The 16,768-nt window shown below is 42.1% G+C and overlaps 1 long non-coding RNA gene across 15 annotated transcripts in view; it reads left to right on the top strand.

The window, feature by feature from the left end:
• Positions 1–7,140: 7,140 nt before the first annotated feature.
• Positions 7,141–16,768, top strand: part of LOC105722237 (uncharacterized) — a 58,510-nt gene continuing 48,882 nt past the window's right edge. For all 15 annotated transcript variants that reach the window (XR_010345054.1, XR_010345055.1, XR_010345052.1 and 12 more), the window contains exons 1-2: positions 7,141–7,260; positions 13,641–13,829. This is a non-coding gene — a long non-coding RNA (uncharacterized LOC105722237). The remainder of the gene's footprint in view (positions 7,261–13,640; positions 13,830–16,768) is intronic.

Genomic DNA, 16,768 nt, shown 5'->3' with positions numbered 1-16,768 from the left:
CCTGGTCACAGTTCAGCCTGCCAGTAACCCCAAACATCGCCCCTCAGCCTGCCTTACCCCACCTGCCCCGTCCAAACTCAGGGTGTTGCTTTATATCCACATCGTGCCTCCGAAAAGGCTCTCAGCTTCATTACCTCACTGATGTCTCACAATAACCCATATTCTATAAATGGGAAAACTGAGTTTCAGAGAAGGGGTTGTCCCTGTCCAAGGTCGCACAGCAAATGGCAGAGCCAGACACTCAAACTTGTGCCCTTTCTGGTCTGCCAACAACAGAACCACAGGTCCACACTTAAAGGACGGAAGAGAACCAGTGCGGCTGGAAGAACCCCAAGTGCACACGGTTTTACAGATGAGATGAGTAACCAAAATCTAAAGAGAAACAATGGCTTGTCCAAGGACACCAGCTGTCAAATAAGATCTCCTGACCCCCGACTCCGGGTCTCTTCCTCTCTAACCTCTTTATTTCCTCACTCTGGACTTATTCCAGTTTAAACACAGGAAGAGCCAGCTCTCCCCATATCCAGTCCGTATCCAGTTGATCTATCCATGAAACACTGTGATACAAAGCATTCCATTCCCAAAACACAAGGGCCCCAGAAGAGGTAGGAATGTTAAGGAGGAGAACACACTAGAAGGAAGGGGTTAACCAACTCCAGTGGCTTCCCATTATGAGTAATCAATACCCCACACTGACCACAGCACTGACTAGTGGTATCCCCAAACCACGATTTCATCCAGGATGAGACCGAGACGACACCACAGCCTCGCTGAGATGCTGATACGGTCCCACAGGTGTTATGCAACCTGCAGAGGGGTCAGTACAAAGCTTAATCCAACCTGGAGATTCTGCAGCACCTGAACTCCAGAACTTTTCAATCCCTACCCCTCAGATCACTTCACTGGGTGCCTGCCATATGCACCGAACTGCTCACTTTCCCACCTCTCTTCCGGGTGGCGCCCACCCAGCAGAGCCACAACAGGTACTCCCCCAGCTGGAGGCTTTCTGACCAAACATCTTTCTCCTGTAACATTTTCCCTGTTCTTCCCCAAAAGCCAGAGAAAAGTCAAGACTCACATTTTGGGGCGAGGTGCTGAAAATCCTCAGGAAATTGCAGAGCATCCTATTTAGAGGAGGATTTCTCTTCTTGTCACATCTTCCCGTCTGATCCTATCCAATTTATCCTCAAGGCATGGCTGGTCAACTAAAGCTAACCCCACCTCTGCCCCCCAGAGCAACCAACAGCTGTTACTATATTGAGTGGCAATATGATGTCATATCATAGGTGACTAACCCACCGAGGCTTCCCTGCGAGCCATCATCTAAATATGACAGCCTTCCATCATCCTGACCTTTTCACGGGAGAAAGCCGAGTGAGGGGCTCAACACTGATCTGGGGCTCCAGTGTACCTCTGGCCTTCTGTAGACAGCACCTCTGAGGACACACACGAATGACTGAGGACACAAATGCCCCGCATATACAGATTCCTTTCCTAGTAGAAGACACTTTCACCTAAGGCAGCTTTCCTCCCCTGGCCTGACTTCAAAAATAGGAACCATCAGAATATACAAGAATCACAGTCATTGGGGAGGAACAGGGAGGCCTGCGTGTATTTACCATGCTCTATATGCCAGGTGCTGGATTCGATTCTTTACATACAGTTTTGCATTTAGTTCTCAAAACACTCTAAAGAAGGCATTACAATCTCTGTGGAGTTAGAGAAACTAAGACTAGAGGGGTAAGTAACTTTCCCCAGGTTATAGAGCTTGGCTCAGATTCCAACCCAAATCTGTGTGACCCTACAGTGGAATGAACTCTACAGAAAGCTGCTACCACTTTACTTGGCTTTTTTAAACATCAACTGTACTGTGTAGACCAGTTTTAGATTGACAGCAAAATTGAGTGGAAATACTCAATTTCCCATATACTTCCTCTTCCCACACTTGTGTAGCCACCTCCTTTATCAATATCCCCCATCAGACTGGTACGTTTGTTATGATCAATTAACCTAATTAACAAATTATTAATACCTGAAATCCATAGTTTACACTGGGGTTCACTCTTGGTGTTGTACATTCTATGGGTTTGGGCAGACTTGACAATACATGTATCTACCATTATCGTATCATACAGAACAGTTTCACTGCCCTAAAAATCCTCTGTGCTCCATGTGCATCATCCCCACTCCTCAATCCCTGGTAACCACTGATCTTTTAGTCTCCATAGTTTTACCTTTTCCAGAATGTCATATACAGTCATGCGTCACTTAGCAGCAAGAGTATGTTCTAAGAAATGTATCGTTAGGTGATTTCATTGTTGTGCCAACATCATAGGGTGTACTTACACAAACCTAGGTAGTATAGCCTACTACACACCTAGTAGGATACATAACGCAGCAGAAGGCTGTATGGTATAGCCTATTGCTCCTCGGCTACAAACCTGTACGATATGTTACTGTATTGAATAATATAGGCAATTGTAACACAATGGTAAGTATTTATGTATCTCAACATATCTAAACATAAAAAAGTTAGTATGTTGCACTACTATGACAACTATATCACTAGATGACAGGATTATTTGAGCTCTATCATATCTTTTTTGTTGTTTGTTTGTTTGTTGTTTTGACACAGAGTCTTTCTCTGTCACCCAGGCTACAGTGCAATGGTGCAATCTAAGCTCACCGCAACCTCCACCTCCCGGGTTCAAGCAATTGTCCTGCCTCAGTCTCCCAAGTAGCTTGGATTACAGGCACGTGCCACTGCACCCAGCTAATTTTTGTATTTTTAGTAGAGACAGGGTTTCACTATGTTGGCCAGGCTGGTCTTGAACTCCTGACCTCAAGTGATCTGCCTGCCTGGGCCTCCCAAAGTGTGCTGGGATTATAGGGGTGAGCCACCACTCCAGCCCATTATATCTTATGGGACTACTGTTGTATATGCTGTTCATTATTGACTGAAGCGTCATGCGGCGCTTGACTGTATGTCCATGTGTTTTCTATCCAATTACCACACGGGTTTATCTTTTTTTATTCCATCCATTCATACATCCAGTATTTATTGAGCAATGAATAAATGGGCTGAATGTTTGTGTCTCCTCCGAAATTGTATGTTGAAGCCCTAACCCCAAGTGTAATGGTATTTGGAGGTGTGGCCTTTGGAAGATCATTAGGTTTAGATTAGGTCATAAGGATGGTTCCCTCATGATGGAATTAGTGCCCTTAGAAAAGGAGGAAGAGACAAGAGAGCTCTCTCTCTTCACAGGCACAATACCAAGGAAAGGCCAAGTGAGGACACAGCAAGAAGGCAGCTGTCTGCAACCCAGGGAGCCGGTCCTCACCAGACACTAATCTGCTAGCACCTTGATCTTGAACTCCCCAGCTCCAGAACTCTAAGAAATAAGTATCTGTTGTTTACACCACCCAGTCTTTGGTATTCTGTTATAGCAGCCCAAATTGACTCACACAAGCACCTGCCTTATATTGATCTTAGATAACAAGTCCTTAGAGGACATTGAATCTGTTCAGTGTCCTCTTTCTGGGCAGAGGTGCACCCATTATAGCACCTCATTCCGTTAATAAATGCTTCCCCCGCCCCTTATCTTCACTGTGACACTTTTTTAAAAATTCTTTAAAAATTGAGATGAGGTCTCACTGTGTTGCCGAGGCTGGTCTCAAACTCCTGAGCTCAAGCAATCCTGCTTCGGCCTCCCAAAGTGCTGGGATTACAGGCGCAAGCTGCTGCACTCAGCCAAAAGAGTCTTTGATTGGGGTTGGAGAGAGGAGGGCGGAGGGATAAACACAAAGACAGTGAGTGACTGAAAATATGAAGCCTGTGAGGCCATCTGCATGATAATTATCATCATCAAACTTTCACATAATATTTGTTATGTATAACATTATAGATATCAAATTATCGTGATTATTCTCATAACAAACCATTATGCAACACTTCCTGTGTTTTAGAACTCAAATGTTTTTACATAAATGGTAAATCTACTTGTTGCCTGAAAAGGCTGTATGGGCCGAAATATAAATAGAATAAAGAAAGTTTCAAATAAATTCCTGGAGGGCAGATCCAGAACAAGTTATTAAAGTGGAGTTAGAAATAATCAGGGTGCATTCCTAACCTATGAGAATGATGTCACTAAGGGCAAGTGCCATAATCCAGCCCAAGCCATCGTAGTGTCTCCATCGGAGGCAGAGCTCATGGCCATTGCTAAGGAGTTACTATGGAACTGGACTCCACCAGGGACCCCTGAGCTTCCAGCACTCAGGGAAACCCCTCCACCTCTGTCAGGGCACAGACCATGTGTATCTCACTGCTCCACAGCTCTCCCTTCGCGAAAGTGGAGCTTTGCTTTGTGTCACACTGTGAGTCACAGGCACAGTTGGAAGCTGACCCAGGATTCCTGCTCTTTTGCTTGACGGGGCTGTTTGCCGGAGATCACAATCCTTCCACATTAGTGGCCAGTTACATTTATGGTTCTTAATGATATTTAATGGGGCTTCTGGGATAAAGGAATGATGGAGAGTAAAGACTGGAAGATAAAAAATTAAAATTGAAATGACACGCAAGATCTTTATTACTGAAGGTTTACAAATGGCAATCCACTTCACTGTGTCATTCCACTGGGAGATGATTCTTAGGTCCGAGGACGACCAACTCCTCACCTGTCTTCAAACAAGGTGGGAGGCAGAAGGAAAGGGGAAGCGGGAATAGGCAGTGGTCATCAGAAATCATGTTCTCCACACATGGACTCAGGGAGAGGAGCATCACACACTGGGGGCAGTTGAGGGGGGTAGGGGAGAGACAGCGGGGGGTTGGGAGGAAAGGGAGGGCGGGGAGGGATAACATGGGGAGAAATGCCAGATATAGTATGCACCTAAAGTAAAATAAATAAATTAAAAAAAAAAAAAAGAAATCGTGTTCTCCAATTCTTCCCTAGGATTTCATGTCTATATTTACTTCGTGTCATGGTCTGTCTTCCCTTCCATCGTAAATATGACCAATGTTCCAGTTTGCCATGCAAGTTCACGCCCTTTGTCCTACCTGAGTCTTATAACAGTGATGTGTGTTATCCATGGAAATGAAGCAGGCTGGAAGTCAGGTGACTAAGAATCTCTACTCCTAACAGGTCATGGGACCCCGAGCAGGCCACCTCACCTAGACCTTGGTTATAAAACAGGGGCTTGCCTGGTTGGCCTGAAGGTAGCATACAGCTGTAAGTTTCCACATCTGTGTGTCCAGCCCCAGTACAGAGGAAGAAGCTCCTGTTCCCACAGAATACCCCTCCCCCTCAACAGTACCTAAGGCTACTAGTGGTTTTCTCTCCTGGAGAGCACACACAAGGTGTTTGGCCACAGGCACTAGAAAACCTGTAAGAACAGGAAGAGCAGTGGGCAATGCTTCTATCAGCATGAGGGGCAGGAGCTGGGGACAGCAAGGGAGAGCCTGCTGGTGGCTGGAGACTCGAAGGGGAGAAGAGTTAGCTTTAAACATCTCCCAGGAGTGAGCTGGAGGCAGAAGGTGCTTCTGGTACACCTGGTGTGTGTAGCCCGAGGATGAGGCTGCAATACTTAGCCAAGGACCAATAGTGACTGTCAGAAGGGAATAGTGACAGCGGCTCACTTACTTGGCTCCATTTCCAGGACACAGTCACCATCATTTTGCTTAAATTTTTGAGAAGTTGTTGTTGTTGTTTCTAATTTGTTTTTGGCACAAGCATGCTGTTCCGATAGGAAACTTTCTGTTTTATGCTTGAGAGGGGATGATGATAGAGGAAATATAAAGTGCTTCTTCTGCACTTGGGCAGATCTGGTCGCTGAGTAGAATGGCCTCTGGAGTTTCTGGAAAGGAAACACAGAGTCAAGAGTGGGCCTGGCAGGACTGGGACGAAGGGGAGCCAAGTGAGGTGCCTAAGGTGCAAAGCTGAAGGCAGCACCCATGGTCAGGCGCTGTAAGCACAGGGTGGGCACCTGATGCGATGCCTCCTCATTCACCTTCCTGTGTCTGGGACCTGAGGCCGGCCACCTCCATCTCTGGACATCTGGCCTGGCATGGGTTACCTGCTGAAAGGCACTGAGACTGTGTTCAAAGTGGAAAAGCTGGTTCTAGGAGACTCACATGCACAGAATAAGACACACATTTCACAGCCCACCTTCATCACCAAAATCAGGGACTTTGGAGTCTGTCTGACCTGGGACTGACTACCAGCTCGCCATTCATTAGCTGTGTGACCCAGGGAAACATGCTGAATCGTGTGCCTCGATTTCCGTCCTCATCAGTAAAATGGGAAGGACAGCACCTACCTCAAAGAAGAGGATTAAACGACGGCGGGGGGAGGGAGGATCATGAAAACACCTGGCACAGAGCAAACCTCGGTATATTGGGAGTTCCCTGCAAGGCCGTGATGTTGTTTACCATCACATGTTGGCCAGGGATCCTGCCCTCTGGAAACTTCAATCAGCAACATTAGTTAGTAGGAGGGTTTGGAGATCAGTCCACGATTTTACCACCCAGAGACATTAATTGGTTTCTGGTCACACCACTAATGACAGTTTAGACACAGTCGAAATAGTGATAAATGGGCCTAGTTGGTCCAAGTTGATGGATTCATAAATAAATATTTAAACTACAGCCTTTCTCTGCCAGCAGAGGCATCAGACAGCTGAGATGCTATAAGCGAAGGGCTAGGGAGTCAAGGGCCATAGAAAATTCTTCCTGACACTTGGTTCAGGCTCAGAAAGCAACTGAGATGTCCATCTGGTTAACCAAGGAGGGCTTCCTGGAAGAGGTTCTGGGACTTCAAAGAGCCTCCAACTAGGCTCAGTTGTTCTCCGGTTTTCATCACCACCTCAACAGTCAGCTCTCTTAAGTACAAAGGGGTACAAGATGGTCTGCAGGTGGGTGAGTGGAGTCTTCTCCCCAGATCTTTCACGATCCCAAGCCTGGTCCCTTTAAGGCATCGAAACTCCGAGCATTCTATCAGCAGCCTCGGCCTCCCCTTGGCGCGTTTACGTCACCCTTCGGGGAAGCGGCTGACGTCAGCGCGTTCTTGGCGAGTGGGGCGGGGCCGGTGACTCATCCGGACCGCGCCCCTTGCTCCCCGCCCCTGCCCGGACGCGCGCTCACGTGCGCGCGCGGCGCGCTGCTAATTTTAGTTCCGGCGGCTTCCTTGGGGTCCCGTGAGGTGAAGGCGGGTGGAGGGGACGAGGCAGGCTAGGAGTGCGGCTCTCCTCGTCCCTTCCTGCCCCGCCGTAAGTCTTCCTTGAGGACCGGGCCCGGTCCGAGGGGTGGGGGCCCGCGGGCGACTGGAAGTGCTGGAACGCGGGTGTTTCCCGAGGCGGGAACCGAGGGTCTCTCCGCGTGGAAACCCTGCCCCTCGCTCGGCCCTGGACACAGTGGGCCTTAAGTAAATGAATCGAAGTTTCTTCCTGGACGGCGACCCTGGGCTTTCGGGAGAAAGCCAGAGGGGCAGGGTTCTGGAAGGTTCCTTGGCAGCCGGGGTGTGGTGCGGGCTGAAATCCGAGCAAGAGCGGGGCGCGGCCCTCGGGCACCGACTGTGGGGCCAACGCCGCGGGTGTGGGGCAAGGGCAGGCCTGGACCCTTGGGACCACCGCGTCCGCAGTCCGCGGGGCCGAGGGAGGGACAGTGCCCGCCCGCTGTGAAGGGCGGTGGCCTTTTTAGGGTCAGGCCCGGCGCGGAGGCCTTGAAGGTCACCGGGTGAGAAGCCAGCGCTGCTGCGCGCCAGGTCCCGAGCCATGCGCGAACCAGGGTGATCTTCCAGGAAGCAAATGAGAGCTGCGTTTTCAAGAAAGCAGTGCCAGACATCTTGGGACATCGGCACGCTCCTGATCTCGGGTGGGGGTGGGAGTCCTGGAAAGAAGCTCTGTTAGCGTAAAGTGAACTGCAGTTTTGACTTTGCAGAGGGATCCGCTGTGTCACAGTGACCCGCATTCCTGTGGTTGGTGTGTGCCTCCCTAGGTAGACTGTAAAACGGCGTTGGTAGGACCTTTGACGTCGTTAAATTATGTTGGAAATGACACGATAGTTAACATAATGATAAACAGGGAATGTTAAATGGTAGTATGGGAACATTTTCTAATGGTTATATCCTTAAAATCTTCTATTTCAAGTTTTTGAAGGCTATAACCTTAAAAGAAAAAGCTGACCGTAGGAAAATGGTGGAAAGAGTTGTGGAGTAAAGGTAACTTTGAGGATTATGACATTAATAAATGACAGAAATTGGTGTTTTCCAAAAATACCACATTTGTTTTCCAAAAATACCACATTGGCCTTCGTAAATTGGAAGTTTTTCAGATGTGAATGTGGAACCTGCAAGCTTTTTAGGGCTTTATATCCATCTTAAACCTGGTTTTAAAGGATTGGCAGTTACAGTCTCATACTGGTATTTGTAACAAATACATCCAGAGGTATGCATACTTTTTTTTGTATTGTTCATATATCAGCAAAGGTTTATTTGTCCTAATGTCACCATAAGCATCACATTGAGGAAAAAAACGTATTTTCCTCAATGTGATGCTTATGGAGAGGGTCTTAAACTGAGCAGGTATGAGGATGCCGAATCGAGTTCTCAAACAGCGAATTTCTCTTCCTGTAGGTTATTGTGCGCATATAATGTGCAAGAACCTAAGCATGTAAGTTCTCATGTTCAGAAAGGAAAGCTTTTAGTCCAAAAACTTGAGTTTTTTAAATTGAAAAATACTTAACCTTGGTGGGGGCCACCAGCATCCTGCAGGCAGCCCGTTAGCATTTCTGCAGAGCCTTCCCTTCCCCGCAGTTCTACCTGCTTGCTTTGAGCATAGATCTTTTTCAATTATTGGTTATTATGTTGGGATTGTTTGTTTACATGTTTATTTCTCCCACTACACTAATGGACTAGTGTCTTTATCGTTGTATCTCTTACTTCCACAACAGTGCTATCATGTACTAACAGCTACATTTTTTAAAAATTTTTAATTAGTGCTTTGATTCATTGAATAAATGTGGGTTTCCAGAACCAGATTGCACATTTGGAGAAGGGGGAGTTTAGTTTTTGTTTTTTAATAGTTGAGAGGGTTAGCACTGCACACCTGTGTCGATACCATAGAGGATACAATTCTTTTCCACATCCACCTTAACTCCTCCCCAACTCCACCACCGCCATTTATGAGGAAGAAACAAAGGAAATAAACCAACAACCAAACTCAAAATTATATTGGGATCGAAATAGTATGCTATACTTTTAGATTCAAGATGGTGGAAGTTTGTCTAGCTCTCCAGGGGGTGACTACAGTCCACACACGGGCATTATCAGTCAAGTTTTTGTCAAAGGAGAGTTAGTCTTTACTTTTAAAAAAAAATTTTGAAATTGAAATTTCAAGACCACTGCTGCTTCTGTGTGCTCGTTGCTAAATAGGGTGTTTACATTTGAAATAGAAGTCATTTATGCACAGTGATACCTCATGGCCTATGCCCTAAGATTTAAAGATATAAAATGAAAATGAAGAGATTGTATTTACTCTCTTTCTTAGATGTTACCATTGTTAAAGAGAGGAAGATCTTTATAGTAAAGCTTTAAGGAATTTTCAGCAAACTGGAATTGATGCCACAGTCAGTTTTATGAAAGGCTAATGACAGCATAAGAAGTTATCAGAGATTTAGTTTTAAAAATAAATCTGTAGTATGTTACAGTGATTAATATCTTCATTGATAAACTGGTGCCTCTGCAAAATTTTAAAGCAGAAAACTCATATTTTTATATCCACTGTGCTTAATTAAGCAAGTAGTGATCTGCATTTGAAAGATTTTTAACCAGATTTTAATTAGGATTTTAGACAGTGGTACAGTTGAAATATCCCATACAAAGAGTTATGTTAGGGATGAAACACAGAAAGTAACTTTAATGGGGATAAGAAAGAAGAGCAGAAGGAAAGGAGAAACATGGGACATTTTTGCTGTTGGCTAAGATAAACTTTGACAATTCCTACTCACTTTGATATCAGCTTCCTCACCAAGAATACATATTTAGGCCCTATTTCATCTGGATTTTTTTCTCAAAATAGAGCTGTCTATAATAATAGCAATGTCCATTTATTGAGTACTATGTGCAAGCCTCTGTGCTCAATGCTTTATGAAATTATTTCAGTCAATCTTTGTTACAATGCTATGCTGAATGAAATATTTCCATTTTACAGGCTCAGAGACATTAAGGGACTTGGTTAAGGTCACACAGCTATTAAGAAACAGAGCCATGATTTGAAAGCAGGTTGTATTAGGGTTCACCAGAGAAACAGAACCAATAGGATATGCGGGGATACCTCATTTTATTGTGTCTTACTTTATTGCACTTCGCAGATAACGCATTATTTACAAATTGGTACCATTTTTTTCAACAGCATGTGCTCACTTTATGTCTGTCAGCATTCTTTTTTAGCAAGAAATTATATTTAAATGAAGGTATGTACTTTTTTAAAGACAATGCTGTTGCACACTTAAGACTACAGTGTAGTGTAAACATAACATGTATGCACTGAGAAACCAAAAAATGTGTGTGGAGTCCTTTATTGTGATATTTATTTTACTGCAGTGGTCTTGAACCAAACCTGCAATATCTCTGAGGCATGCCTGTGTGTGTATAGATATGATTTATTATAAGGAATTGACTTATGCAATGGTGGAGGCTGGCAAGTCCCAAGATCTGCAGGGTGAGTAAGCAAGCTTGAGACCTAGGAGAGCTGATGATGTAGTTCTAGTTCAAGTCCAAAGGCAGGAAGAAGCCCTTGTCACAGTTCAAAGGTAGTCAGAAAGAATTCTCTCACTCTGGGGAGGGCTAACCTTTTTAGTCTATTCAGGCCTTTAAATGATTGGATAAAGCCCACCTACATTATAGAAGGCACTCTGCTTCATTCTATCAATAAAAATGTTAATCTCATCCCAAAACACCCTTACAAAGATATCCCAGAATAATGTTTGACCAGAATATCTGGGCACCCCATAATCCAGTCAAGTTTGACACAGAATTAACCGTCACACTGCCCTATCTGATTTCTAAAGATCTTGGTCTTAAAATTATGTCACAATGTCTCCCTCCTCTCCACTTTAGGATTCACAACCCCAAGTCTTTTACTCCCTCGCCTGGAATGTTTGTCAAACCCCACCCCATTCATACCTGAAGAACACAGTTAATTAGTGCAGGTGTTTAAATATAAGTAACTCGGAATTCCCTTTCCCAATAGCACAATTACCCAGCCATTTCCTTTCTGAGAATAACTTCCCAGCTTTCTAATTACACTCCAAGTTTTCTTTTTATTCATGTTACTCTTTGAACATATTCCTCCCATACCTGCAATTTTTACATAACTCTTTGTTCCAGTCCCTTCCATTGACCTCTTTGAAGGGGATTGAGCCCAGGTGATACAGCTCAGTGAGTCCATGAGATTTCCATCTCTCAGCTGCCTCCTTAGGACCAACCTTTCTTACTGTTTCCTCTTGACTCACTCCTGCCATCATTCTTGCTGTCATTTTAGAACTCTAACCTCTCAACCTGCTACCCCACAACAGAAGCACTGTCACTTCAGGAACTTCACTTGGTTGCATTCAGACTTGTGAACCCACATCACAGAGATTGCCTATTTCAAAATACTTCCATGATCTATGTGCTCTTAATAAATATTGTTTATTAAATATACTTACTTGATTGCAATTTTAGAAATAATTCTTAGAATAATGTTTACCTAGTGGATACTGTTCTGTTATGACACATTATATAGATGTCTCGGGTGTCATGATACCACCCTCTTCAGCATTTTTTTCACGAAGAGCCTCAGAGCATTTGTTCTTTCCAAGTTAATTTTCCTTGAATATCCAGAACATAGTCACTCCCAATGAAGTGATTCTTTAAACACTTTCTCTTCTTTTCAACTTTTTAATGCTATTGTTCATTGTTGCATGTTATTAAATAAATTAAAAAAAATTAGGGAGCATTTAAAGAATACATGGATGAACAAAATCAGATTTTATTGGCATTCAAAATATATGGGTTAGCCTGTCTAGCTTTGAAAAATGAAAATTTTAATATGGATTTTGGAAGATGGGCTTCATTAAGGGAAGGTAATTGTTGCAGTTGTCCATATTGAGTTGTCATTTAAGGTATTTTTCATCCTTCTAAAAGTTAATTTGTCAACCATAACACTGAACAGTATTTTTATTAAAACCACAGATAAAAATACACTTCACTCTTTCCATATTAGAAAAAAAATCAGGCGTATATTTTTTGATTGACAAATGACATCTGCCACGATTACATTGCTCTAATTAAGGCAGGAGAGACCATCCTGTTGTATAGTACATTTGTTCCACCGTTTTCTGGGCCTGGAATTACATTACCTCTTACATTACATTACAATAAATTGGCTTGGTTGATTTCGATACATCTGGGTGGAATAAAACAGAGGGTAGAAAATAAGGATGCATGGAAATCTTTTTTTTTTTTTTTAAAGATGGGGTTTCACCATGATGGCCAGGCTGGTCTTGAACTCCTGACCTCAGGTGATCCACCCACCTCAGCCTCCCAACGTGTTAGGATTACAGGCATGAACCACCTTACCCGGCAAGGATGCATGGGAATCTAAGTTGAAAGAAGTTTGATGTATAATTTGATACTGCTTTTACAAGCCAGGCAGTGACTTTGGTCTCGAAGGCGATTATGAGAGTGAGTTCTTTGTAAATGGTTTCTTGGTTGTATTTGCTTCTATTGAAATCTTAGTAAAGAGGACCCATCATTTAATTACCTCTTTCTATGTTCTTGATAGTCTTTGTAAAATCTAGTTCAGTTGAATATAATAATTTCTTTCACCTTTTTTAGAAGCTGAGCTATAATTATGTTTTAGGAAGCTAGTTAATCTGTCAAGTAATCTATTAAGTTATGGTGACACATGCTTGTAATCCCAGCTATTTGGAAGGCCAAGGTGGGAGGATTGCTTGAACCAGGAAGGCAGAAGTTGCAGTGACCTGAGATGGAAACACTACACTCCAGCCTGGGCAATGGTGAGAGATTTCATATCAAATAAATAAATAAGCTTGCATGGTGGGCATGCAACTGTAGTCCCAGCCACTTGGAAGGCTGAGGCTGGAGGATTATTTGAGCCCAATTCGAGGCTACAGTGAGCTATGATGGCAACATTGCACTCCAACCTAGGTGACGGAGTGAGACCGTATCTACAAAAATAAAAAGTAAAAGAAAAAAGGGAAAAGATTAAGAAAAATTAACAAACAACACAGAAGAAATCTATATCTAAATGCTTGAAAAAAATTAAGTGAGAATGCAAACGTTTACTTGTATAGAGTGTTAATCAGATTATTACATACTAATAAGGTTTGATAAACAATGGCTCAAAGTTATACATCTGCTCTGATTTTCTAAAGTTGCTAAGTAATTTGACCAGTACTATGGTATTAGAGCAGCTAAATTATGAACATAATGAAACAAAGAGTGCCACTTTTTCTTGCCCAATGCACACAGAAAAGAGAATTTTCTATGTATGCCTAGCCAAACTGTCAAGAGTGAGGGTAGAATAAATAAAATTTTAAATATGCCGGGTGTCAAAAAAATCACTTCTTTTTTGTCCTTTCTCAGGAAGCTGTTGGGTCGGGGATGGGGAGATATTCTATCAAAATGAAGAAATAAACCAAGAAAGAGGAAGGCAAAGGATGCTGGAACCAGGGGCTTCAACTAGTGCTATCGAAGAACAGAGAATAACCAAAAATACTTGTCATGTGGAAGAGTGAAATAAAAAGTTGGAGATGGTGAAAGAAAAAAGAATAGGTAAGAGAATGGAAGCTAGAGATAAGAGGAAAATAAATGCATACTCTGAGCCTACACAGTTTCAAAAATTGGATGGCAAATCTGTCTCTCAAGCTTCCTAACATCCAAAGCCAAGAGGAAAATATGCCCAGTTGCAAGTTGTATGATGTTCTTCAAGTTGATTCCCAAAAGACCTCCTCTGGATCTTATGAAAAAGATCCTTTGCTCTTAACCTTATCTCTACAATCAACTATTATGTTTCATTGTACTGCTTCTTGTAGCATACCATATAGCCCCCAAAGCATTGTTAAGTAAAGGCAATTCTATAAGGACTCAATAGTGATCTCAGAGGCGGACCAAGGACATGTGAATGGCTGGTTAGGTCATTTTGATTTGCCACCCAATAGACTTCATGGGAGGCTAGCAGGAGGATGGCTGTGGCAGGTAAGGCTCTCTCGTATCCTGAACAATTTCATTCTTGCCACAAACTAGACCCCGTAAGCAAAACAAAGTGTCCTTCATTGTACTTGTCTTCCTTAGGGCACAGTTTAGCAGCTGTCTGGTTACTGGAGCATGTTCATTTGGGTTCTCATGCCTCACCCCGTCCCACCCTGTCCCACCCCAAATGGTTAACTGAAGTATATATTCCTACTGTAATTTCTTTCTTTCTTTCTTTTTTTTCTGAGATGGATTGTCACTCTGTTGCCCAGGCTGGAGTGCAGTGGCGTGATCTTGGCTCACTGCAACCTCCACCTCCCAGGTTCAGGTGATTCTCCTGCCTCAGCCTCCTGAGTAGCCGAGATTACAGGCATGCACCACCACACCTGGCTAATTTTTGTATTTTTAGTAGAGATGGGATTTCACCATGTTGGCCAGGCTGGTCTCGAACTCCTGACCTCAAGTGATCCTCCCACCTCAGCCTCCCAAAGTTCTGGGATTACAGGCATGAGCCACCACACCCAGCCACCTTCCTACTTTAATTTCTAAGAGAAATTTTGGTAAATAAAATTTATTCATGTATTACATTTCCAATAATGTTTTAGTACTTTCAGATTAGATTACCTGGCCCTCCCATTAATCCAATTCTGAATACAATCTAAATGGAACGCTTTCTGATGACCCTTTTCCTTCTACAGGTAACATTCAGCCTATCATGTCCTCAAGTAATCTGCCATAGCATTTATTTCCTGCAACCAGACTTCTATTTATAAGTGACGTTGCATTTAGTTAAACGCTATAAAGTTTAAACAACTAATCAGAATTTTCAGTTGTAGGTCACATATCATCTCCCTAACAAATGATGAAAATTTACTGTACAGCTTTGAAAAAGTCAACCCCTTTCATTTGATATACTTTCCATTAATAATTTTTGAAAAATCAAGTATAATTTTTCTGACTCATTCAGTGTTGGATGTTGTTTAACCTATAGTTCACTAGTTATTAAATAAGCATTGGAAAGAAATATATTATTTCTTTGACATTGCAAATATTATTATATTATTTCTTTGCCATTGAAAGTAATGGCAAAAACTGCAATAACCTTTGCATCAACCTAATACTTTTTAAGTCGCTTTAGAACTAATCTCTAGGAAGATAAAATTGTGTGCCATTAATGCTTTTGTGCTTAGTAGTTTATGTTTATTCACACATAGATAGCTAAGTCTCCTGACATCCTAAAATTCAAAACCTTGAAAGATTTATGTTTGTAGAGTATTAACTTCTCTTTGCCAGGAAACTTATTAATTATTTTTCAGAGTAACAAACTACCTGCCTGGCAATAACGGTCCACTTATATTACTGTGCTAGAATTTCTATTGTCTTTAATAAATGCTTGATATCCAAGACTAGAAAATGCTATGGTAGTCCAATAGAGTTCACGGTAACAATTTTATTCTGACCTGCAATAAATTACCATGTATTAAATGAAATAAAGATTCAGTAAAAATATTTCTTCACAGCTAAATCTACATTTAGTGTTGCTATAAAAATATATGTAACCAGTTCTTTTATTTTTCATAACTACTGTTAATTTTTAGCTCTTTAACAGAAAAATGTGTTTCTCAAACTTGGTAAGATTATAAATACTGATCCATGAAGTACTAACTGATGTGTTCCTGTAAATAGAACCATCATAAATTTTGAAATAATTTTTGTAAGTGAGAATATATCACAAATGTTGACATTTTTTCTTTATAAGTTTTTTTTCCCCAAATTTAACAGACGATTTTGACTTTGGAAAAATCTATACAATAAGAATATAATTTTCAGTTGTTTGAAACTTGTATTTTCTTCATCCAGAAGCTCTCAAATTCTGTGCTATGTAAAAAATTCCACTTAAATCAATAGAGAAACTAGTTAACTTGTGTGTAAATCTATAGCCATAGGATCTTAATAGCGAAGAACAGACTCACTGCCTTCCACAATTCCATCAATATTCAAAAGCATATACTAATACTTTTAACTTCAATTTAACTGGCGAAAGACTCTTGTATATATTTACATCATCTAATTATGGGGAGAACCAATATTATTCCTTGTTCGACTAACTTAGTTTCTCAGTGTTAAATTCATTTTGTGGATGGAATAGAAACAAAATATTCTTAAACAGTTTAGAAACTGGAAATTTGAAGAACTGCTAAGTACAATGTTTAAAAAATTTTTGCTTTCTAAAAATCAACCGTCCAGTTAACTGTACTTTTAGCATGTGCCACCAAATCTGCTTGTGCCTGACTAACTTATAGCTTCCTCCAGACTGTGAGCTCCTCGAGTGGGAAATTGTGTCTTTTCATATTTGAATCCTTAGTGCTTAGGAAGCAAAAAGCACTCAGTAAATTCTTGTTGAGTGAATCTGACTAGCAAATCACTACAAAAGGTGAATTATAATCAGCAGAATTTTGAAATGAATCAAATAAGGCTCTCTACTCTTATCCTTTCTCCTACAGTCTCCATCTTATACCCAA

This window comes from Aotus nancymaae, unplaced genomic scaffold (genome assembly GCF_030222135.1).
Source record: "Aotus nancymaae isolate 86718 unplaced genomic scaffold, 86718_ANA_hifiasm-v0.15.2.pri h1tg000032l_0, whole genome shotgun sequence".
Taxonomy (NCBI): domain Eukaryota; kingdom Metazoa; phylum Chordata; class Mammalia; order Primates; family Aotidae; genus Aotus; species Aotus nancymaae.
Note: the sequence above shows the minus strand (reverse complement) of the source record. Positions and strands in the feature narration are given on the sequence as shown.